At 26.4% G+C, this 27078-nt stretch overlaps 1 long non-coding RNA gene and 11 other non-coding genes across 12 annotated transcripts; all 12 read left to right on the top strand.

Annotated features, from left to right (window-relative positions):
* The first annotated feature begins 3122 nt into the window (after positions 1 to 3122).
* On the top strand, positions 3123 to 3195 carry TRNAV-UAC (transfer RNA valine (anticodon UAC)). Its single transcript has one exon. It is a non-coding gene; the product is annotated as a tRNA-Val (tRNA).
* Positions 3196 to 5395: 2200 nt separating this feature from the next.
* On the top strand, positions 5396 to 5468 carry TRNAV-UAC (transfer RNA valine (anticodon UAC)). The gene has a single exon. It is a non-coding gene; the product is annotated as a tRNA-Val (tRNA).
* Positions 5469 to 7630: 2162 nt separating this feature from the next.
* On the top strand, positions 7631 to 7703 carry TRNAV-UAC (transfer RNA valine (anticodon UAC)). The gene has a single exon. It is a non-coding gene; the product is annotated as a tRNA-Val (tRNA).
* Positions 7704 to 9906: 2203 nt separating this feature from the next.
* TRNAV-UAC (transfer RNA valine (anticodon UAC)) lies at positions 9907 to 9979 on the top strand. The gene has a single exon. It is a non-coding gene; the product is annotated as a tRNA-Val (tRNA).
* Positions 9980 to 12182: 2203 nt separating this feature from the next.
* Positions 12183 to 12255, top strand: TRNAV-UAC (transfer RNA valine (anticodon UAC)). Its single transcript has one exon. It is a non-coding gene; the product is annotated as a tRNA-Val (tRNA).
* Positions 12256 to 14418: 2163 nt separating this feature from the next.
* Positions 14419 to 14491, top strand: TRNAV-UAC (transfer RNA valine (anticodon UAC)). The gene has a single exon. It is a non-coding gene; the product is annotated as a tRNA-Val (tRNA).
* A 2161-nt stretch (positions 14492 to 16652) lies between these two features.
* TRNAV-UAC (transfer RNA valine (anticodon UAC)) lies at positions 16653 to 16725 on the top strand. The gene has a single exon. It is a non-coding gene; the product is annotated as a tRNA-Val (tRNA).
* Positions 16726 to 18885: 2160 nt separating this feature from the next.
* Positions 18886 to 18958, top strand: TRNAV-UAC (transfer RNA valine (anticodon UAC)). The gene has a single exon. It is a non-coding gene; the product is annotated as a tRNA-Val (tRNA).
* Positions 18959 to 21122: 2164 nt separating this feature from the next.
* LOC127113880 (uncharacterized) lies at positions 21123 to 25476 on the top strand. The gene is made up of 2 exons (XR_007799897.1): positions 21123 to 21163; positions 25381 to 25476. It is a non-coding gene; the product is annotated as an uncharacterized LOC127113880 (long non-coding RNA).
* Positions 22504 to 22576, top strand: TRNAV-UAC (transfer RNA valine (anticodon UAC)). Its single transcript has one exon. It is a non-coding gene; the product is annotated as a tRNA-Val (tRNA).
* On the top strand, positions 23920 to 23992 carry TRNAV-UAC (transfer RNA valine (anticodon UAC)). Its single transcript has one exon. It is a non-coding gene; the product is annotated as a tRNA-Val (tRNA).
* On the top strand, positions 25336 to 25408 carry TRNAV-UAC (transfer RNA valine (anticodon UAC)). The gene has a single exon. It is a non-coding gene; the product is annotated as a tRNA-Val (tRNA).
* Positions 25477 to 27078: the final 1602 nt, after the last annotated feature.

Raw genomic sequence — 27078 nt, 5'->3', positions numbered from 1 at the left:
CCAAATACAAGTTTAAAGTATTTTTGACTGATGCATTTTATAATGAATAAATTGAATCCATTATATAGTCTTAAACTCCCTCTTCCTTTACAAAATTAAATGGTGTGAGACTTGTAAACATGTATATTTTCAATCTATACTAACATATTTTTGGTGATTTGGAAGAATTTAGTCTATTAATCTAAAGAAATTGAGTTCAAATCTTGAGAGATACAATTGTAAAATAGTCATTAGTGTCATTTTAATTAATAATTTGTTTCCATCTCTAATATATATGTATTGAATTAAATTAGTTGAATAACCCAGATGTTGGTGGGTGTAGTGGTTATCACGTCAGTCTTACACACTGAAGGTCTCCAGTTCAATCCTGGGCAGCAACATATGTATTTATTACTATTATTCATATTAATAGCGTTGTTTAAATAATTAATATACATCATAAGCCTTTTTTTCTTCCTATTTTTAATTTTTGATCATTTTATATCTATATTTTGTTCTTGCTTTTTTCCATTGTATAAATAAATGGTAGATTCATTTCAAAATTAAGAAAAATAAATTTCTACAAGTATAAAATCTACATTTGTTGAATATAAAAATATTTATTAATAAAATAATTAAATTATTATATTTATGTTTTTCTTACTATTATTTAATATTAATATAAGTGTTTCAATTATTAATATCCATCATATGCCATTTTTTTCTATTTTGATATTTTATTATTATTTGCTTTCTCTATTTTGTACTTTCATTCTTATTTTATTCTTGCTTTTGTTTAATTTTATAAAACAATTGGTAGATTCATTTAAAAATTAAGAAAAATTATAATCCACAAGTATAAAAACTTCTCAAATAATTTCCACATATCGAAAACCAGTTTGAAAATTCTATGAAACTTCTTTGTTGACATAATCTTATAGTACAACTTTCATCAATGTTAATAATAACTCATGTACTGAGCATTAATCAATAACTTATGTAAAAAATAATTATTCTCTCATTTTCATCTAGCCCAATCCACCTAGTGGAACTTCTGACAGTAGCTCAACAACACTTGATGTGAAAGATCAGATAAAGTTGCAACCATAAAGCATACTTAGAACTCTTATCCCTGGATGGAACCATAAGCTATGATAACAATTGTTATAAAATATCAACATGGAGAAATTAAAATAACACATACACAAACACAAGGACATAACATGGAAACTCCAAATTCAGAGAGAAAAATATAATAGTCGCTGTCAAATGGCAACCAAAGAAAAGACTGTAAAAATTGTTACAACGCATAATTTACCCTCAACCACCCCTAGACCCCGAGTACATCCACACCTCAAAACAAGTACATAATTACATCTCACAACACTATAAGACAAGAGTATAAGCGAATTAAAAATAGAAGACGCCAAATACAAGTTTAAAGTATTTTTGACTGATGCATTTTATAATGAATAAATTGAATCCATTATATAGTCTTAAACTCCCTCTTCCTTTACAAAATTAAATGGTGTGAGACTTGTTAAACATGTATATTTTCAATCTATACTAACATATTTTGGTGATTTGGAAGAATTTAGTCTATTAATCTAAAGAAATTGAGTTCAAATCTTGAGAGATACAATTGTAAAATAGTCATTAGTGTCATTTTAATTAATAATTTGTTTCCATCTCTAATATATATGTATTGAATTAAATTAGTTGAATAACCCAGATGTTGCTGTGGTGTAGTGGTTATCACGTCAGTCTTACACACTGAAGGTCTCAAGTTCAATCTGGGCAGCAACATATGTATTTATTACTATTATTTCATATTAATAGCGTTGTTTAAATAATTAATATACATCATAAGCCTTTTTTTCTTCCTATTTTAATTTTTGATCATTTTATTTCTATATTTTGTTCTTGCTTTTTTTCCATTGTATAAAATAAATGGTAGATTCATTTCAAAATTAAGAAAAATAAATTTCTACAAGTATAAAATCTACATTTGTTGAATATAAAAATATTTATTAATAAAATATTAAATTATTATATTTATGTTTTTCTTACTATTATTTCATATTAATATAAGTGTTTCAATTATTAATATCCATCATATGCCATTTTTTCTATTTTGATATTTTATTATTATTTGCTTTCTCTATTTTGTACTTTCATTCTTATTTTATTCTTGCTCTTTTGTTTAATTTTATAAAACAATTGTTAGATTCATTTAAAAATTAAGAAAAATTATAATCCACAAGTATAAAAACTTCTCAAATAATTTCCACATATCGAAAACCAGTTTGAAAAATTCTATTGAAACTTCTTTATTGACATAATCTTATAGTAGACCTTTCAACAATGTTAATAAATACTCATGTACTGAGCATTAATCATTAACTTATGTAAAAAATAATTATTCTCTCAATTTTATCTAGCCCAATCCACCTATTGGAACTTCTGACAGTAGCTCAACAACACTTGATGTGAAAGATCAGATAAAGTTGCAACCATAAAGCATACTTAGAACTCTTATCCCTGGATGGAACCATAAGCTATGATAACAATTGTTAGAAAATATCAACATGGAAAATTAAAATAACACATACACAAACAGAAGGACATAACATGGAAATTCCAAATTCAGAGAGAAAAATATAACAGTCGCTGTCAAATGACAACCAAAGAAAAGACTGTAAAAATTGTTACAACGCATAATTTACCCTCAACCACCCCTAGACCCCGAGTACATCCACACCTCAAAACAAGTACATAATTACATCTCACAACACTATAAGACAAGAGTATAAGCGAATTAAAAATAGAAGACGCCAAATACAAGTTTAAAGTATTTTTGACTGATGCATTTTATAATGAATAAATTGAATCCATTATATAGTCTTAAACTCCCTCTTCCTTTACAAAATTAAATGGTGTGAGACTTGTTAAACATGTATATTTTCAATCTATACTAACATATTTTTGGTGATTTGGAAGAATTTAGTCTATTAATCTAAAGAAATTGAGTTCAAATCTTGAGAGATACAATTGTAAAATAGTCATTAGTGTCATTTTAATTAATAATTTGTTTCCATCTCTAATATATATGTATTGAATTAAATTAGTTGAATAACCCAGATGTTGTTGTGGTGTAGTGGTTATCACGTCAGTCTTACACACTGAAGGTCTCCAGTTCAATCCTGGGCAGCAACATATGTATTTATTACTATTATTTCATATTAATAGCGTTGTTTAAATAATTAATATACATCATAAGCCTTTTTTTTCTTCCTATTTTTAATTTTTGATCATTTTATATCTATATTTTGTTCTTGCTTTTTTTCCATTGTATAAAATAAATGGTAGATTCATTTCAAAATTAAGAAAAATAAATTTCTACAAGTATAAAATCTACATTTGTTGAATATAAAAATATTTATTAATAAAATAATTAAATTATTATATTTATGTTTTTCTTACTATTATTTCATATTAATATAAGTGTTTCAATTATTAATATCCATCATATGCCATTTTTTTCTATTTTGATATTTTATTATTATTTGCTTTCTCTATTTTGTACTTTCATTCTTATTTTATTCTTGCTTTTTTGTTTAATTTTATAAAACAATTGGTAGATTCATTTAAAAATTAAGAAAAATTATAATCCACAAGTATAAAAACTTCTCAAATAATTTCCACATATCGAAAACCAGTTTGAAAAGCTCTGATGAAACTTCTTTGTTGACATAATCTTATAGTAGACCTTTCATCAATGTTAATAAATACTCATGTACTGAGCATTAATCATTAACTTATGTAAAAAATAATTATTCTCTCAATTTTATCTAGCCCAATCCACCTAGTGGAACTTCTGACAGTAGCTCAACAACACTTGATGTGAAAGATCAGATAAAGTTGCAACCATAAAGCATACTTAGAACTCTTATCCCTGGATGGAACCATAAGCTATGATAACAATTGTTAGAAAATATCAACATGGAGAAATTAAAATAACACATACACAAACACAAGGACATAACATGGAAATTCCAAATTCAGAGAGAAAAATATAACAGTCGCTGTCAAATGACAACCAAAGAAAAACAAGTGAAATTTTTTACAACGCATAATGTACCCTCAGCCACCCCCAGACCCCGAGTACACCCACACCTCAAAGCAAGTACATAATTACATCTCACAACACTCTAACACGAGAGTATAAAATCAAGATTTGTAGATTATAAAAATATTTATTAATAAAATAATTAAATTATTACTTTTTTTTTTGTTACTATTATTTCATATTAATAGAAGTGTTTCAATTATTAATATCCATCATATGCCATATTTTTTCTATTTTGATATTTTTTTATTATTTGCTTTCTCTATTTTGTACTCTCATTCTTATTTTATTCTTGCTTTTTATTTAATTTTATAAAACAATTGGTAGATTCAGTTCAAAATTAAGAAAAATAATATTCAACAAGTATAAAAATTCTCAAATAATTTCCACATATCGAAAACCAGTTTGAAAAATTATGATGAAACTTCTTTGTTGACATAGTATTATTGTAGACCTTTCATTAATGTTAATAAATACTCATGTACTGAGCATTAATCAATATATTATGTAATCCTTGTCATATCAACACATATTTGATTTGAACTTTCCACATGTAAAAAATAATTATTCTCTCAATTTTATCTAGCCCAATCCATATAGTGGAACTTCTGACAGTAGCTCAACAACACTTGATCTGAAAGCTCAGATAAAGTCGCAACCATAAAGCATACTTAGAACTCTTATCCCTGGATGGAACCAAAAGCTATGATAACAATTGTTATAAAATATCAACATGGAGAAATTAAAATAACACATACACAAACACAAGGACATAACATGGAAACTCCAAATTCAGAGAGAAAAATATAATAGTCGCTGTCAAATGGCAACCAAAGAAAAGACTGTAAAAATTGTTACAACGCATAATTTACCCTCAACCACCCCAGACCCCGAGTACATCCACACCTCAAAACAAGTACATAATTACATCTCACAACACTATAACACAAGAGTATAAGCGAATTAAAAATAGAAGACGCCAAATACAAGTTTAAAGTATTTTTGACTGATGCATTTTATAATGAATAAATTGAATCCATTATATAGTCTTAAACTCCCTCTTCCTTTACAAAACTAAATGGTGTGAGACTTGTTAAACATGTATATTTTCAATCTATACTAACATATTTTTGGTGATTTGGAAGAATTTAGTCTATTAATCTAAAGAAATTGAGTTCAAATCTTGAGAGATACAATTGTAAAATAGTCATTAGTGTCATTTTAATTAATAATTTGTTTCCATCTCTAATATATATGTATTGAATTAAATTAGTTGAATAACCCAATGTTGTTGTGTTGTAGTGGTTATCATGTCAGTCTTACACACTGAAGGTCTCCAGTTCAATCCTGGGCAGCAACATATGTATTTATTACTATTATTTCATATTAATAGCATTGTTTGAATAATTAATATACATCATAAGCCTTTTTTTTCTTCCTATTTTTAATTTTTGATCATTTTATTTCTATATTTTGTTCTTGCTTTTTTTCCATTGTATAAAATAAATGGTAGATTCATTTCAAAATTAAGAAAAATAAATTTCTACAAGTATAAAATCTACATTTGTTGAATATAAAAATATTTATTAATAAAATTATTAATATAAGTGTTTCAATTATTAATATCCATCATATGCCATTTTTTTCTATTTTGATATTTTATTATTATTTGCTTTCTCTATTTTGTACTTTCATTCTTATTTTATTCTTGCTTTTTTGTTTAATTTTATAAAACAATTGGTAGATTCATTTAAAAATTAAGAAAAATTATAATCCACAAGTATAAAAACTTCTCAAATAATTTCCACATATCGAAAACCAGTTTGAAAAGCTCTGATGAAACTTCTTTGTTGACATAATCTTATAGTAGACCTTTCATCAATGTTAATAAATACTCATGTACTGAGCATTAATCATTAACTTATGTAAAAAATAATTATTCTCTCAATTTTATCTAGCCCAATCCACCTAGTGGAACTTCTGACAGTAGCTCAACAACACTTGATGTGAAAGATCAGATAAAGTTGCAACCATAAAGCATACTTAGAACTCTTATCCCTGGATGGAACCATAAGCTATGATAACAATTGTTAGAAAATATCAACATGGAGAAATTAAAATAACACATACACAAACACAAGGACATAACATGGAAATTCCAAATTCAGAGAGAAAAATATAACAGTCGCTGTCAAATGACAACCAAAGAAAAACAAGTGAAATTTTTTACAACGCATAATGTACCCTCAGCCACCCCCAGACCCCGAGTACACCCACACCTCAAAGCAAGTACATAATTACATCTCACAACACTCTAACACGAGAGTATAAAATCAAGATTTGTAGATTATAAAAATATTTATTAATAAAATAATTAAATTATTACTTTTTGTTTTTGTTACTATTATTTCATATTAATAGAAGTGTTTCAATTATTAATATCCATCATATGCCATATTTTTTCTATTTTGATATTTTTTTATTATTTGCTTTCTCTATTTTGTACTCTCATTCTTATTTTATTCTTGCTTTTTATTTAATTTTATAAAACAATTGGTAGATTCAGTTCAAAATTAAGAAAAATAATATTCAACAAGTATAAAAATTCTCAAATAATTTCCACATATCGAAAACCAGTTTGAAAAATTATGATGAAACTTCTTTGTTGACATAGTATTATTGTAGACCTTTCATTAATGTTAATAAATACTCATGTACTGAGCATTAATCAATATATTATGTAATCCTTGTCATATCAGCACATATTTGATTTGAACTTTCCACATGTAAAAAATAATTATTCTCTCAATTTTATCTAGCCCAATCCATATAGTGGAACTTCTGACAGTAGCTCAACAACACTTGATCTGAAAGCTCAGATAAAGTCGCAACCATAAAGCATACTTAGAACTCTTATCCCTGGATGGAACCAAAAGCTATGATAAAAATTGTTATAAAATATCAACATGGAGAAATTAAAATAACACATACACAAACACAAGGACATAACATGGAAACTCCAAATTCAGAGAGAAAAATATAATAGTCGCTGTCAAATGGCAACCAAAGAAAAGACTGTAAAAATTGTTACAACGCATAATTTACCCTCAACCACCCCCAGACCCCGAGTACATCCACACCTCAAAACAAGTACATAATTACATCTCACAACACTATAACACAAGAGTATAAGCGAATTAAAAATAGAAGACGCCAAATACAAGTTTAAAGTATTTTTGACTGATGCATTTTATAATGAATAAATTGAATCCATTATATAGTCTTAAACTCCCTCTTCCTTTACAAAACTAAATGGTGTGAGACTTGTTGAACATGTATATTTTCAATCTATACTAACATATTTTTGGTGATTTGGAAGAATTTAGTCTATTAATCTAAAGAAATTGAGTTCAAATCTTGAGAGATACAATTGTAAAATAGTCATTAGTGTCATTTTAATTAATAATTTGTTTCCATCTCTAATATATATGTATTGAATTAAATTAGTTGAATAACCCAAATGTTGTTGTGGTGTAGTGGTTATCACGTCAGTCTTACACACTGAAGGTCTCCAGTTCAATCCTGGGCAGCAACATATGTATTTATTACTATTATTTCATATTAATAGCATTGTTTGAATAATTAATATACATCATAAGCCTTTCTTTTCTTCCTATTTTTAATTTTTGATCATTTTATTTCTATATTTTGTTCTTGCTTTTTTTCCATTGTATAAAATAAATGGTAGATTCATTTCAAAATTAAGAAAAATAAATTTCTACAAGTATAAAATCTACATTTGTTGAATATAAAAATATTTATTAATAAAATATTAAATTATTATATTTATGTTTTTCTTACTATTATTTAATATTAATATAAGTGTTTCAATTATTAATATCCATCATATGCCATTTTTTTCTATTTTGATATTTTATTATTATTTGCTTTCTCTATTTTGTACTTTCATTCTTATTTTATTCTTGCTTTTTTGTTTAATTTTATAAAACAATTGGTAGATTCATTTAAAAATTAAGAAAAATTATAATCCACAAGTATAAAAACTTCTCAAATAATTTCCACATATCGAAAACCAGTTTGAAAAATTCTGATGAAACTTCTTTATTGACATAATCTTATAGTAGACCTTTCATCAATGTTAATAAATACTCATGTACTGAGCATTAATCATTAACTTATGTAAAAAATAATTATTCTCTCAATTTTATCTAGCCCAATCCACCTAGTGGAACTTCTGACAGTAGCTCAACAACACTTGATGTGAAAGATCAGATAAAGTTGCAACCATAAAGCATACTTAGAACTCTTATCCCTGGATGGAACCATAAGCTATGATAACAATTGTTAGAAAATATCAACATGGAGAAATTAAAATAACACATACACAAACACAAGGACATAACATGGAAATTCCAAATTCAGAGAGAAAAATATAACAGTCGCTGTCAAATGACAACCAAAGAAAAACAAGTGAAATTTTTTACAACGCATAATGTACCCTCAGCCACCCCCAGACCCCGAGTACACCCACACCTCAAAGCAAGTACATAATTACATCTCACAACACTCTAACACGAGAGTATAAAATCAAGATTTGTAGATTATAAAAATATTTATTAATAAAATAATTAAATTATTACTTTTTTGTTTTTGTTACTATTATTTCATATTAATAGAAGTGTTTCAATTATTAATATCCATCATATGCCATATTTTTTCTATTTTGATATTTTTTTATTATTTGCTTTCTCTATTTTGTACTCTCATTCTTATTTTATTCTTGCTTTTTATTTAATTTTATAAAACAATTGGTAGATTCAGTTCAAAATTAAGAAAAATAATATTCAACAAGTATAAAAATTCTCAAATAATTTCCACATATCGAAAACCAGTTTGAAAAATTATGATGAAACTTCTTTGTTGACATAGTATTATTGTAGACCTTTCATTAATGTTAATAAATACTCATGTACTGAGCATTAATCAATATATTATGTAATCCTTGTCATATCAGCACATATTTGATTTGAACTTTCCACATGTAAAAAATAATTATTCTCTCAATTTTATCTAGCCCAATCCATATAGTGGAACTTCTGACAGTAGCTCAACAACACTTGATCTGAAAGCTCAGATAAAGTCGCAACCATAAAGCATACTTAGAACTCTTATCCCTGGATGGAACCAAAAGCTATGATAAAAATTGTTATAAAATATCAACATGGAGAAATTAAAATAACACATACACAAACACAAGGACATAACATGGAAACTCCAAATTCAGAGAGAAAAATATAATAGTCGCTGTCAAATGGCAACCAAAGAAAAGACTGTAAAAATTGTTACAACGCATAATTTACCCTCAACCACCCCCAGACCCCGAGTACATCCACACCTCAAAACAAGTACATAATTACATCTCACAACACTATAACACAAGAGTATAAGCGAATTAAAAATAGAAGACGCCAAATACAAGTTTAAAGTATTTTTGACTGATGCATTTTATAATGAATAAATTGAATCCATTATATAGTCTTAAACTCCCTCTTCCTTTACAAAACTAAATGGTGTGAGACTTGTTGAACATGTATATTTTCAATCTATACTAACATATTTTTGGTGATTTGGAAGAATTTAGTCTATTAATCTAAAGAAATTGAGTTCAAATCTTGAGAGATACAATTGTAAAATAGTCATTAGTGTCATTTTAATTAATAATTTGTTTCCATCTCTAATATATATGTATTGAATTAAATTAGTTGAATAACCCAAATGTTGTTGTGGTGTAGTGGTTATCACGTCAGTCTTACACACTGAAGGTCTCCAGTTCAATCCTGGGCAGCAACATATGTATTTATTACTATTATTTCATATTAATAGCATTGTTTGAATAATTAATATACATCATAAGCCTTTCTTTTCTTCCTATTTTTAATTTTTGATCATTTTATTTCTATATTTTGTTCTTGCTTTTTTTCCATTGTTTAAAATAAATGGTAGATTCATTTCAAAATTAAGAAAAATAAATTTCTACAAGTATAAAATCTACATTTGTTGAATATAAAAATATTTATTAATAAAATAATTAAATTATTGTATTTATGTTTTTCTTACTATTATTTAATATTAATATAAGTGTTTCAATTATTAATATCCATCATATGCCATTTTTTTCTATTTTGATATTTTATTATTATTTGCTTTCTCTATTTTGTACTTTCATTCTTATTTTATTCTTGCTTTTTTGTTTAATTTTATAAAACAATTGGTAGATTCATTTAAAAATTAAGAAAAATTATAATCCACAAGTATAAAAACTTCTCAAATAATTTCCACATATCGAAAACCAGTTTGAAAAATTCTGATGAAACTTCTTTATTGACATAATCTTATAGTAGACCTTTCATCAATGTTAATAAATACTCATGTACTGAGCATTAATCATTAACTTATGTAAAAAATAATTATTCTCTCAATTTTATCTAGCCCAATCCACCTAGTGGAACTTCTGACAGTAGCTCAACAACACTTGATGTGAAAGATCAGATAAAGTTGCAACCATAAAGCATACTTAGAACTCTTATCCCTGGATGGAACCATAAGCTATGATAACAATTGTTAGAAAATATCAACATGGAGAAATTAAAATAACACATACACAAACACAAGGACATAACATGGAAATTCCAAATTCAGAGAGAAAAATATAACAGTCGCTGTCAAATGACAACCAAAGAAAAACAAGTGAAATTTTTTACAACGCATAATGTACCCTCAGCCACCCCCAGACCCCGAGTACACCCACACCTCAAAGCAAGTACATAATTACATCTCACAACACTCTAACACGAGAGTATAAAATCAAGATTTGTAGATTATAAAAATATTTATTAATAAAATAATTAAATTATTACTTTTTTGTTTTTGTTACTATTATTTCATATTAATAGAAGTGTTTCAATTATTAATATCCATCATATGCCATATTTTTTCTATTTTGATATTTTTTTATTATTTGCTTTCTCTATTTTGTACTCTCATTCTTATTTTATTCTTGCTTTTTATTTAATTTTATAAAACTATTGGTAGATTCAGTTCAAAATTAAAAAAAAAATATTCAACAAGTATAAAAATTCTCAAATAATTTCCACATATCGAAAACCAGTTTGAAAAATTATGATGAAACTTCTTTGTTAACATAGTATTATTGTAGACCTTTCATTAATGTTAATAAATACTCATGTACTGAGCATTAATCAATATATTATGTAATCCTTGTCATATCAGCACATATTTGATTTGAACTTTCCACATGTAAAAAATAATTATTCTCTCAATTTTATCTAGCCCAATCCATATAGTGGAACTTCTGACAGTAGCTCAACAACACTTGATCTGAAAGCTCAGATAAAGTCGCAACCATAAAGCATACTTAGAACTCTTATCCCTGGATGGAACCAAAAGCTATGATAAAAATTGTTATAAAATATCAACATGGAGAAATTAAAATAACACATACACAAACACAAGGACATAACATGGAAACTCCAAATTCAGAGAGAAAAATATAATAGTCGCTGTCAAATGGCAACCAAAGAAAAGACTGTAAAAATTGTTACAACGCATAATTTACCCTCAACCACCCCCAGACCCCGAGTACATCCACACCTCAAAACAAGTACATAATTACATCTCACAACACTATAACACAAGAGTATAAGCGAATTAAAAATAGAAGACGCCAAATACAAGTTTAAAGTATTTTTGACTGATGCATTTTATAATGAATAAATTGAATCCATTATATAGTCTTAAACTCCCTCTTCCTTTACAAAACTAAATGGTGTGAGACTTGTTGAACATGTATATTTTCAATCTATACTAACATATTTTTGGTGATTTGGAAGAATTTAGTCTATTAATCTAAAGAAATTGAGTTCAAATCTTGAGAGATACAATTGTAAAATAGTCATTAGTGTCATTTTAATTAATAATTTGTTTCCATCTCTAATATATATGTATTGAATTAAATTAGTTGAATAACCCAAATGTTGCTGTGGTGTAGTGGTTATCACGTCAGTCTTACACACTGAAGGTCTCCAGTTCAATCCTGGGCAGCAACATATGTATTTATTACTATTATTTCATATTAATAGCATTGTTTGAATAATTAATATACATCATAAGCCTTTCTTTTCTTCCTATTTTTAATTTTTGATCATTTTATTTCTATATTTTGTTCTTGCTTTTTTTCCATTGTTTAAAATAAATGGTAGATTCATTTCAAAATTAAGAAAAATAAATTTCTACAAGTATACAATCTACATTTGTTGAATATAAAAATATTTATTAATTAAATTATTAATATAAGTGTTTCAATTATTAATATCCATCATATGCCATTTTTTTCTATTTTGATATTTTATTATTATTTGCTTTCTCTATTTTGTACTTTCATTCTTATTTTATTCTTGCTTTTTTGTTTAATTTTATAAAACAATTGGTAGATTCATTTAAAAATTAAGAAAAATTATAATCCACAAGTATAAAAACTTCTCAAATAATTTCCACATATCGAAAACCAGTTTGAAAAATTCTGATGAAACTTCTTTATTGACATAATCTTATAGTAGACCTTTCATCAATGTTAATAAATACTCATGTACTGAGCATTAATCATTAACTTATGTAAAAAATAATTATTCTCTCAATTTTATCTAGCCCAATCCACCTAGTGGAACTTCTGACAGTAGCTCAACAACACTTGATGTGAAAGATCAGATAAAGTTGCAACCATAAAGCATACTTAGAACTCTTATCCCTGGATGGAACCATAAGCTATGATAACAATTGTTAGAAAATATCAACATGGAGAAATTAAAATAACACATACACAAACACAAGGACATAACATGGAAATTCCAAATTCAGAGAGAAAAATATAACAGTCGCTGTCAAATGACAACCAAAGAAAAACAAGTGAAATTTTTTACAACGCATAATGTACCCTCAGCCACCCCCAGACCCCGAGTACACCCACACCTCAAAGCAAGTACATAATTACATCTCACAACACTCTAACACGAGAGTATAAAATCAAGATTTGTAGATTATAAAAATATTTATTAATAAAATAATTAAATTATTACTTTTTTGTTTTTGTTACTATTATTTCATATTAATAGAAGTGTTTCAATTATTAATATCCATCATATGCCATATTTTTTCTATTTTGATATTTTTTTATTATTTGCTTTCTCTATTTTGTACTCTCATTCTTATTTTATTCTTGCTTTTTATTTAATTTTATAAAACAATTGGTAGATTCAGTTCAAAATTAAGAAAAATAATATTCAACAAGTATAAAAATTCTCAAATAATTTCCACATATCGAAAACCAGTTTGAAAAATTATGATGAAACTTCTTTGTTGACATAGTATTATTGTAGACCTTTCATTAATGTTAATAAATACTCATGTACTGAGCATTAATCAATATATTATGTAATCCTTGTCATATCAGCACATATTTGATTTGAACTTTCCACATGTAAAAAATAATTATTCTCTCAATTTTATCTAGCCCAATCCATATAGTGGAACTTCTGACAGTAGCTCAACAACACTTGATCTGAAAGCTCAGATAAAGTCGCAACCATAAAGCATACTTAGAACTCTTATCCCTGGATGGAACCAAAAGCTATGATAAAAATTGTTATAAAATATCAACATGGAGAAATTAAAATAACACATACACAAACACAAGGACATAACATGGAAACTCCAAATTCAGAGAGAAAAATATAATAGTCGCTGTCAAATGGCAACCAAAGAAAAGACTGTAAAAATTGTTACAACGCATAATTTACCCTCAACCACCCCCAGACCCCGAGTACATCCACACCTCAAAACAAGTACATAATTACATCTCACAACACTATAACACAAGAGTATAAGCGAATTAAAAATAGAAGACGCCAAATACAAGTTTAAAGTATTTTTGACTGATGCATTTTATAATGAATAAATTGAATCCATTATATAGTCTTAAACTCCCTCTTCCTTTACAAAACTAAATGGTGTGAGACTTGTTGAACATGTATATTTTCAATCTATACTAACATATTTTTGGTGATTTGGAAGAATTTAGTCTATTAATCTAAAGAAATTGAGTTCAAATCTTGAGAGATACAATTGTAAAATAGTCATTAGTGTCATTTTAATTAATAATTTGTTTCCATCTCTAATATATATGTATTGAATTAAATTAGTTGAATAACCCAAATGTTGTTGTGGTGTAGTGGTTATCACGTCAGTCTTACACACTGAAGGTCTCCAGTTCAATCCTGGGCAGCAACATATGTATTTATTACTATTATTTCAATTAATAGCATTGTTTGAATAATTAATATACATCATAAGCCTTTCTTTTCTTCCTATTTTTAATTTTTGATCATTTTATTTCTATATTTTGTTCTTGCTTTTTTTCCATTGTTTAAAATAAATGGTAGATTCATTTCAAAATTAAGAAAAATAAATTTCTACAAGTAGAAATCTACATTTGTTGAATATAAAAATATTTATTAATTAAATTATTAATATAAGTGTTTCAATTATTAATATCCATCATATGCCATTTTTTTCTATTTTGATATTTTATTATTATTTGCTTTCTCTATTTTGTACTTTCATTCTTATTTTATTCTTGCTTTTTTGTTTAATTTTATAAAACAATTGGTAGATTCATTTAAAAATTAAGAAAAATTATAATCCACAAGTATAAAAACTTCTCAAATAATTTCCACATATCGAAAACCAGTTTGAAAAATTCTGATGAAACTTCTTTATTGACATAATCTTATAGTAGACCTTTCATCAATGTTAATAAATACTCATGTACTGAGCATTAATCATTAACTTATGTAAAAAATAATTATTCTCTCAATTTTATCTAGCCCAATCCACCTAGTGGAACTTCTGACAGTAGCTCAACAACACTTGATGTGAAAGATCAGATAAAGTTGCAACCATAAAGCATACTTAGAACTCTTATCCCTGGATGGAACCATAAGCTATGATAACAATTGTTAGAAAATATCAACATGGAGAAATTAAAATAACACATACACAAACACAAGGACATAACATGGAAATTCCAAATTCAGAGAGAAAAATATAACAGTCGCTGTCAAATGACAACCAAAGAAAAACAAGTGAAATTTTTTACAACGCATAATGTACCCTCAGCCACCCCCAGACCCCGAGTACACCCACACCTCAAAGCAAGTACATAATTACATCTCACAACACTCTAACACGAGAGTATAAAATCAAGATTTGTAGATTATAAAAATATTTATTAATAAAATAATTAAATTATTACTTTTTTGTTTTTGTTACTATTATTTCATATTAATAGAAGTGTTTCAATTATTAATATCCATCATATGCCATATTTTTTCTATTTTGATATTTTTTTATTATTTGCTTTCTCTATTTTGTACTCTCATTCTTATTTTATTCTTGCTTTTTATTTAATTTTATAAAACAATTGGTAGATTCAGTTCAAAATTAAGAAAAATAATATTCAACAAGTATAAAAATTCTCAAATAATTTCCACATATCGAAAACCAGTTTGAAAAATTATGATGAAACTTCTTTGTTGACATAGTATTATTGTAGACCTTTCATTAATGTTAATAAATACTCATGTACTGAGCATTAATCAATATATTATGTAATCCTTGTCATATCAGCACATATTTGATTTGAACTTTCCACATGTAAAAAATAATTATTCTCTCAATTTTATCTAGCCCAATCCATATAGTGGAACTTCTGACAGTAGCTCAACAACACTTGATCTGAAAGCTCAGATAAAGTCGCAACCATAAAGCATACTTAGAACTCTTATCCCTGGATGGAACCAAAAGCTATGATAAAAATTGTTATAAAATATCAACATGGAGAAATTAAAATAACACATACACAAACACAAGGACATAACATGGAAACTCCAAATTCAGAGAGAAAAATATAATAGTCGCTGTCAAATGGCAACCAAAGAAAAGACTGTAAAAATTGTTACAACGCATAATTTACCCTCAACCACCCCCAGACCCCGAGTACATCCACACCTCAAAACAAGTACATAATTACATCTCACAACACTATAACACAAGAGTATAAGCGAATTAAAAATAGAAGACGCCAAATACAAGTTTAAAGTATTTTTGACTGATGCATTTTATAATGAATAAATTGAATCCATTATATAGTCTTAAACTCCCTCTTCCTTTACAAAACTAAATGGTGTGAGACTTGTTGAACATGTATATTTTCAATCTATACTAACATATTTTTGGTGATTTGGAAGAATTTAGTCTATTAATCTAAAGAAATTGAGTTCAAATCTTGAGAGATACAATTGTAAAATAGTCATTAGTGTCATTTTAATTAATAATTTGTTTCCATCTCTAATATATATGTATTGAATTAAATTAGTTGAATAACCCAAATGTTGCTGTGGTGTAGTGGTTATCACGTCAGTCTTACACACTGAAGGTCTCCAGTTCAATCCTGGGCAGCAACATATGTATTTATTACTATTATTTCAAATTAATAGCATTGTTTGAATAATTAATATACATCATAAGCTTTCTTTTCTTCCTATTTTTAATTTTTGATCATTTTATTTCTATATTTTGTTCTTGCTTTTTTTCCATTGTTTAAAATAAATGGTAGATTCATTTCAAAATTAAGAAAAATAAATTTCTACAAGTAGAAATCTACATTTGTTGAATATAAAAATATTTATTAATTAAATTATTAATATAAGTGTTTCAATTATTAATATCCATCATATGCCATTTTTTTCTATTTTGATATTTTATTATTATTTGCTTTCTCTATTTTGTACTTTCATTCTTATTTTATTCTTGCTTTTTTGTTTAATTTTATAAAACAATTGGTAGATTCATTTAAAAATTAAGAAAAATTATAATCCACAAGTATAAAAACTTCTCAAATAATTTCCACATATCGAAAACCAGTTTGAAAAATTCTGATGAAACTTCTTTATTGACATAATCTTATAGTAGACCTTTCATCAATGTTAATAAGTACTCATGTACTGAGCATTAATCATTAACTTATGTAAAAAATAATTATTCTCTCAATTTTATCTAGCCCAATCCACCTAGTGGAACTTCTGACAGTAGCTCAACAACACTTGATGTGAAAGATCAGATAAAGTTGCAACCATAAAGCATACTTAGAACTCTTATCCCTGGATGGAACCATAAGCTATGATAACAATTGTTAGAAAATATCAACATGGAGAAATTAAAATAACACATACACAAACACAAGGACATAACATGGAAATTCCAAATTCAGAGAGAAAAATATAACAGTCGCTGTCAAATGACAACCAAAGAAAAACAAGTGAAATTTTTTACAACGCATAATGTACCCTCAGCCACCCCCAGACCCCGAGTACACCCACACCTCAAAGCAAGTACATAATTACATCTCACAACACTCTAACACGAGAGTATAAAATCAAGATTTGTAGATTATAAAAATATTTATTAATAAAATAATTAAATTATTACTTTTTTGTTTTTGTTACTATTATTTCATATTAATAGAAGTGTTTCAATTATTAATATCCATCATATGCCATATTTTCTCTATTTTGATATTTTTTATTATTTGCTTTCTCTATTTTGTACTCTCATTCTTATTTTATTCTTGCTTTTTATTTAATTTTATAAAACAATTGGTAGATTCAGTTCAAAATTAAGAAAAATAATATTCAACAAGTATAAAAATTCTCAAATAATTTCCACATATCGAAAACCAGTTTGAAAAATTATGATGAAACTTCTTTGTTGACATAGTATTATTGTAGACCTTTCATTAATGTTAATAAATACTCATGTACTGAGCATTAATCAATATATTATGTAATCCTTGTCATATCAGCACATATTTGATTTGAACTTTCCACATGTAAAAAATAATTATTCTCTCAATTTTATCTAGCCCAATCCATATAGTGGAACTTCTGACAGTAGCTCAACAACACTTGATCTGAAAGCTCAGATAAAGTCGCAACCATAAAGCATACTTAGAACTCTTATCCCTGGATGGAACCAAAAGCTATGATAAAAATTGTTATAAAATATCAACATGGAGAAATTAAAATAACACATACACAAACACAAGGACATAACATGGAAACTCCAAATTCAGAGAGAAAAATATAATAGTCGCTGTCAAATGGCAACCAAAGAAAAGACTGTAAAAATTGTTACAACGCATAATTTACCCTCAACCACCCCCAGACCCCGAGTACATCCACACCTCAAAACAAGTACATAATTACATCTCACAACACTATAACACAAGAGTATAAGCGAATTAAAAATAGAAGACGCCAAATACAAGTTTAAAGTATTTTTGACTGATGCATTTTATAATGAATAAATTGAATCCATTATATAGTCTTAAACTCCCTCTTCCTTTACAAAACTAAATGGTGTGAGACTTGTTGAACATGTATATTTTCAATCTATACTAACATATTTTTGGTGATTTGGAAGAATTTAGTCTATTAATCTAAAGAAATTGAGTTCAAATCTTGAGAGATACAATTGTAAAATAGTCATTAGTGTCATTTTAATTAATAATTTGTTTCCATCTCTAATATATATGTATTGAATTAAATTAGTTGAATAACCCAAATGTTGTTGTGGTGTAGTGGTTATCACGTCAGTCTTACACACTGAAGGTCTCCAGTTCAATCCTGGGCAGCAACATATGTATTTATTACTATTATTTCAAATTAATAGCATTGTTTGAATAATTAATATACATCATAAGCTTTTCTTCTCTTCCTATTTTTAATTTTTGATCATTTTATTTCTATATTTTGTTCTTGCTTTTTTCCATTGTTTAAAATAAATGGTAGATTCATTTCAAAATTAAGAAAAATAAATTTCTACAAGTAGAAATCTAAATTTGTTGAATATAAAAATATTTATTAATTAAATTATTAATATAAGTGTTTCAATTATTAATATCCATCATATGCCATTTTTTTCTATTTTGATATTTTATTATTATTTGCTTTCTCTATTTTGTACTTTCATTCTTATTTTATTCTTGCTTTTTTGTTTAATTTTATAAAACAATTGGTAGATTCATTTAAAAATTAAGAAAAATTATAATCCACAAGTATAAAAACTTCTCAAATAATTTTCACATATCGAAAACCAGTTTGAAAAATTCTGATGAAACTTCTTTATTGACATAATCTTATAGTAGACCTTTCATCAATGTTAATAAGTACTCATGTACTGAGCATTAATCATTAACTTATGTAAAAAATAATTATTCTCTGAATTTTATCTAGCCCAATCCACCTAGTGGAACTTCTGACAGTAGCTCAACAACACTTGATGTGAAAGATCAGATAAAGTTGCAACCATAAAGCATACTTAGAACTCTTATCCCTGGATGGAACCATAAGCTATGATAACAATTGTTAGAAAATATCAACATGGAGAAATTAAAATAACACATACACAAACACAAGGACATAACATGGAAATTCCAAATTCAGAGAGAAAAATATAACAGTCGCTGTCAAATGACAACCAAAGAAAAACAAGTGAAATTTTTTACAACGCATAATGTACCCTCAGCCACCCCCAGACCCCGAGTACACCCACACCTCAAAGCAAGTACATAATTACATCTCACAACACTCTAACACGAGAGTATAAAATCAAATTTGTAGATTATAAAAATATTTATTAATAAAATAATTAAATTATTACTTTTTTGTTTTTGTTACTATTATTTCATATTAATAGAAGTGTTTCAATTATTAATATCCATTATATGCCATATTTTTTCTATTTTGATATTTTTTAATTATTTGCTTTCTCTATTTTGTACTCTCATTCTTATTTTATTCTTGCTTTTTATTTAATTTTATAAAACAATTGGTAGATTCAGTTCAAAATTAAGAAAAATAATATTCAACAAGTATAAAAATTCTCAAATAATTTCCACATATCGAAAACCAGTTTGAAAAATTATGATGAAACTTCTTTGTTGACATAGTATTATTGTAGACCTTTCATTAATGTTAATAAATACTCATGTACTGAGCATTAATCAATATATTATGTAATCCTTGTCATATCAGCACATATTTGATTTGAACTTTCCACATGTAAAAAATAATTATTCTCTCAATTTTATCTAGCCCAATCCATATAGTGGAACTTCTGACAGTAGCTCAACAACACTTGATCTGAAAGCTCAGATAAAGTCGCAACCATAAAGCATACTTAGAACTCTTATCCCTGGATGGAACCAAAAGCTATGATAAAAATTGTTATAAAATATCAACATGGAGAAATTAAAATAACACATACACAAACACAAGGACATAACATGGAAACTCCAAATTCAGAGAGAAAAATATAATAGTCGCTGTCAAATGGCAACCAAAGAAAAGACTGTAAAAATTGTTACAACGCATAATTTACCCTCAACCACCCCCAGACCCCGAGTACATCCACACCTCAAAACAAGTACATAATTACATCTCACAACACTATAACACAAGAGTATAAGCGAATTAAAAATAGAAGACGCCAAATACAAGTTTAAAGTATTTTTGACTGATGCATTTTATAATGAATAAATTGAATCCATTATATAGTCTTAAACTCCCTCTTCCTTTACAAAACTAAATGGTGTGAGACTTGTTGAACATGTATATTTTCAATCTATACTAACATATTTGTGGTGATTTGGAAGAATTTAGTCTATTAATCTAAAGAAATTGAGTTCAAATCTTGAGAGATACAATTGTAAAATAGTCATTAGTGTCATTTTAATTAATAATTTGTTTCCATCTCTAATATATATGTATTGAATTAAATTAGTTGAATAACCCAAATGTTGCTGTGGTGTAGTGGTTATCACGTAAGTACTACACACTGAAGGTCTCCAGTTCAAAATCTAGGCAGCAACATATGTATTTATTATTATTATTTCATATTAATAGCCTTTCTTTTCTTCCTATTTTTAATTTTTGATCATTTTATTTCTATATTTTGTTCTTGCTTTTTTTCCATTGTTTAAAATAAATGGTAGATTCATTTCAAAATTAAGAAAAATAAATTTGTACAACTATAAAATCTACATTTGTTGAATATAAAAATATTTATTAATTAAATTATTAAATTATTGTATTTATGTTTTTCTTACTATTATTTAGTATTAATATAAGTGTTTCAATTATTAATATCCATCATATGCCATTTTTTTCTATTTTGATATTTTATTATTATTTGCTTTCTCTATTTTGTACTTTCATTCTTATTTTATTCTTGCTCTTTTGTTTAATTTTATAAAACAATTGTTAGATTCATTTAAAAATTAAGAAAAATTATAATCCACAAGTATAAAAACTTCTCAAATAATTTCCACATATCGAAAACCAGTTTGAAAAATTCTATTGAAACTTCTTTATTGACATAATCTTATAGTAGACCTTTCAACAATGTTAATAAATACTCATGTACTGAGCATTAATCATTAACTTATGTAAAAAATAATTATTCTCTCAATTTTATCTAGCCCAATCCACCTAGTGGAACTTCTGACAGTAGCTCAACAACACTTGATGTGAAAGATCAGATAAAGTTGCAACCATAAAGCATACTTAGAACTCTTATCCCTGGATGGAACCATAAGCTATGATAACAATTGTTAGAAAATATCAACATGGAAAAATTAAAATAACACATACACAAACAGAAGGACATAACATGGAAATTCCAAATTCAGAGAGAAAAATATAACAGTCGCTGTCAAATGACAACCAAAGAAAAGACTGTAAAAATTTTTACAACGCATAATTTACCCTCAACCACCCCTAGACCCCGAGTACATCCACACCTCAAAACAAGTACATAATTACATCTCACAACACTATAAGACAAGAGTATAAGCGAATTAAAAATAGAAGACGCCAAATACAAGTTTAAAGTATTTTTGACTGATGCATTTTATAATGAATAAATTGAATCCATTATATAGTCTTAAACTCCCTCTTCCTTTACAAAATTAAATGGTGTGAGACTTGTTAAACATGTATATTTTCAATCTATACTATCATATTTTTGGTGATTTGGAAGAATTTAGTCTATTAATCTAAAGAAATTGAGTTCAAATCTTGAGAGATACAATTGTAAAATAGTCATTAGTGTCATTTTAATTAATAATTTGTTTCCATCTCTAATATATATGTATTGAATTAAATTAGTTGAATAACCCAGATGTTGCTGTGGTGTAGTGGTTATCACGTCAGTCTTACACACTGAAGGTCTCAAGTTCAATCTTGGGCAGCAACATATGTATTTATTACTATTATTTCATATTAATAGGGTTGTTTAAATAATTAATATACATCATAAGCCTTTTTTTTCTTCCTATTTTTAATTTTTGATCATTTTATTACTATATTTTGTTCTTGCTTTTTTTCCATTGTATAAAATAAATGGTAGATTCATTTCAAAATTAAGAAAAATAAATTTCTACAAGTATAAAATCTACATTTGTTGAATATAAAAATATTTATTAATAAAAATAATTAAATTATTATATTTATGTTTTTCTTACTATTATTTAATATTAATATAAGTGTTTCAATTATTAATATCCATCATATGCCATTTTTTTCTATTTTGATATTTTATTATTATTTGCTTTCTCTATTTTGTACTTTCATTCTTATTTTATTCTTGCTCTTTTGTTTAATTTTATAAAACAATTGTTAGATTCATTTAAAAATTAAGAAAAATTATAATCCACAAGTATAAAAACTTCTCAAATAATTTCCACATATCGAAAACCAGTTTGAAAAATTCTATTGAAACTTCTTTATTGACATAATCTTATAGTAGACCTTTCAACAATGTTAATAAATACTCATGTACTGAGCATTAATCATTAACTTATGTAAAAAATAATTATTCTCTCAATTTTATCTAGCCCAATCCACCTATTGGAACTTCTGACAGTAGCTCAACAACACTTGATGTGAAAGATCAGATAAAGTTGCAACCATAAAGCATACTTAGAACTCTTATCCCTGGATGGAACCATAAGCTATGATAACAATTGTTAGAAAATATCAACATGGAAAAATTAAAATAACACATACACAAACAGAAGGACATAACATGGAAATTCCAAATTCAGAGAGAAAAATATAACAGTCGTTGTCAAATGACAACCAAAGAAAAGACTGTAAAAATTGTTACAACGCATAATTTACCCTCAACCACCCCTAGACCCCGAGTACATCCACACCTCAAAACAAGTACATAATTACATCTCACAACACTATAAGACAAGAGTATAAGCGAATTAAAAATAGAAGACGCCAAATACAAGTTTAAAGTATTTTTGACTGATGCATTTTATAATGAATAAATTGAATCCATTATATAGTCTTAAACTCCCTCTTCCTTTACAAAATTAAATGGTGTGAGACTTGTTAAACATGTATATTTTCAATCTATACTATCATATTTTTGGTGATTTGGAAGAATTTAGTCTATTAATCTAAAGAAATTGAGTTCAAATCTTGAGAGATACAATTGTAAAATAGTCATTAGTGTCATTTTAATTAATAATTTGTTTCCATCTCTAATATATATGTATTGAATTAAATTAGTTGAATAACCCAGATGTTGCTGTGGTGTAGTGGTTATCACGTCAGTCTTACACACTGAAGGTCTCAAGTTCAATCTTGGGCAGCAACATATGTATTTATTACTATTATTTCATATTAATAGGGTTGTTTAAATAATTAATATACATCATAAGCCTTTTTTTTCTTCCTATTTTTAATTTTTGATCATTTTATTACTATATTTTGTTCTTGCTTTTTTTCCATTGTATAAAATAAATGGTAGATTCATTTCAAAATTAAGAAAAATAAATTTCTACAAGTATAAAATCTACATTTGTTGAATATAAAAATATTTATTAATAAAAATAATTAAATTATTATATTTATGTTTTTCTTACTATTATTTCATATTAATATAAGTGTTTCAATTATTAATATCCATCATATGCCATTTTTTTCTATTTTGATATTTTATTATTATTTGCTTTCTCTATTTTGTACTTTCATTCTTATTTTATTCTTGCTCTTTTGTTTAATTTTATAAAACAATTGTTAGATTCATTTAAAAATTAAGAAAAATTATAATCCACAAGTATAAAAACTTCTCAAATAATTTCCACATATCGAAAACCAGTTTGAAAAATTCTATTGAAACTTCTTTATTGACATAATCTTATAGTAGACCTTTCAACAATGTTAATAAATACTCATGTACTGAGCATTAATCATTAACTTATGTAAAAAATAATTATTCTCTCAATTTTATCTAGCCCAATCCACCTATTGGAACTTCTGACAGTAGCTCAACAACACTTGATGTGAAAGATCAGATAAAGTTGCAACCATAAAGCATACTTAGAACTCTTATCCCTGGATGGAACCATAAGCTATGATAACAATTGTTAGAAAATATCAACATGGAAAAATTAAAATAACACATACACAAACACAAGGACATAACATGGAAATTCCAAATTCAGAGAGAAAAATATAACAGTCGCTGTCAAATGACAACCAAAGAAAAGACTGTAAAAATTGTTACAACGCATAATTTACCCTCAACCACCCCTAGACCCCGAGTACATCCACACCTCAAAACAAGTACATAATTACATCTCACAACACTATAAGACAAGAGTATAAGCGAATTAAAAATAGAAGACGCCAAATACAAGTTTAAAGTATTTTTGACTGATGCATTTTATAATGAATAAATTGAATCCATTATATAGTCTTAAACTCCCTCTTCCTTTACAAAATTAAATGGTGTGAGACTTGTTAAACATGTATATTTTCAATCTATACTATCATATTTTTGGTGATTTGGAAGAATTTAGTCTATTAATCTAAAGAAATTGAGTTCAAATCTTGAGAGATACAATTGTAAAATAGTCATTAGTGTCATTTTAATTAATAATTTGTTTCCATCTCTAATATATATGTATTGAATTAAATTAGTTGAATAACCCAAATGTTGTTGTGGTGTAGTGGTTATCACGTCAGTCTTACACACTGAAGGTCTCCAGTTCAATCCTGGGCAGCAACATATGTATTTATTACTATTATTTCAAATTAATAGCATTGTTTGAATAATTAATATACATCATAAGCTTTTCTTCTCTCTTCCTATTTTTAATTTTTGATCATTTTATTTCTATATTTTGTTCTTGCTTTTTTCCATTGTTTAAAATAAATGGTAGATTCATTTCAAAATTAAGAAAAATAAATTTCTACAAGTAGAAATCTAAATTTGTTGAATATAAAAATATTTATTAATTAAATTATTAATATAAGTGTTTCAATTATTAATATCCATCATATGCCATTTTTTTCTATTTTGATATTTTATTATTATTTGCTTTCTCTATTTTGTACTTTCATTCTTATTTTATTCTTGCTTTTTTGTTTAATTTTATAAAACAATTGGTAGATTCATTTAAAAATTAAGAAAAATTATAATCCACAAGTATAAAAACTTCTCAAATAATTTTCACATATCGAAAACCAGTTTGAAAAATTCTGATGAAACTTCTTTATTGACATAATCTTATAGTAGACCTTTCATCAATGTTAATAAGTACTCATGTACTGAGCATTAATCATTAACTTATGTAAAAAATAATTATTCTCTGAATTTTATCTAGCCCAATCCACCTAGTGGAACTTCTGACAGTAGCTCAACAACACTTGATGTGAAAGATCAGATAAAGTTGCAACCATAAAGCATACTTAGAACTCTTATCCCTGGATGGAACCATAAGCTATGATAACAATTGTTAGAAAATATCAACATGGAGAAATTAAAATAACACATACACAAACACAAGGACATAACATGGAAATTCCAAATTCAGAGAGAAAAATATAACAGTCGCTGTCAAATGACAACCAAAGAAAAACAAGTGAAATTTTTTACAACGCATAATGTACCCTCAGCCACCCCCAGACCCCGAGTACACCCACACCTCAAAGCAAGTACATAATTACATCTCACAACACTCTAACAAGAGAGTATAAAATCAAAATTTGTAGATTATAAAAATATTTATTAATAAAATAATTAAATTATTACTTTTTTGTTTTTGTTACTATTATTTCATATTAATAGAAGTGTTTCAATTATTAATATCCATTATATGCCATATTTTTTCTATTTTGATATTTTTTATTATTTGCTTTCTCTATTTTGTACTCTCATTCTTATTTTATTCTTGCTTTTTATTTAATTTTATAAAACAATTGGTAGATTCAGTTCAAAATTAAGAAAAATAATATTCAACAAGTATAAAAATTCTCAAATAATTTCCACATATCGAAAACCAGTTTGAAAAATTATGATGAAACTTCTTTGTTGACATAGTATTATTGTAGACCTTTCATTAATGTTAATAAATACTCATGTACTGAGCATTAATCAATATATTATGTAATCCTTGTCATATCAGCACATATTTGATTTGAACTTTCCACATGTAAAAAATAATTATTCTCTCAATTTTATCTAGCCCAATCCATATAGTGGAACTTCTGACAGTAGCTCACAACACTTGATCTGAAAGCTCAGATAAAGTCGCAACCATAAAGCATACTTAGAACTCTTATCCCTGGATGGAACCAAAAGCTATGATAAAAATTGTTATAAAATATCAACATGGAGAAATTAAAATAACACATACACAAACACAAGGACATAACATGGAAACTCCAAATTCAGAG

The sequence above is a fragment of the Lathyrus oleraceus genome, unplaced genomic scaffold (assembly GCF_024323335.1).
Source record: "Lathyrus oleraceus cultivar Zhongwan6 unplaced genomic scaffold, CAAS_Psat_ZW6_1.0 chrUn0356, whole genome shotgun sequence".
Lineage (NCBI taxonomy): Eukaryota > Viridiplantae > Streptophyta > Magnoliopsida > Fabales > Fabaceae > Lathyrus > Lathyrus oleraceus.
This window is presented reverse-complemented; position numbering and strand designations above follow the sequence as displayed.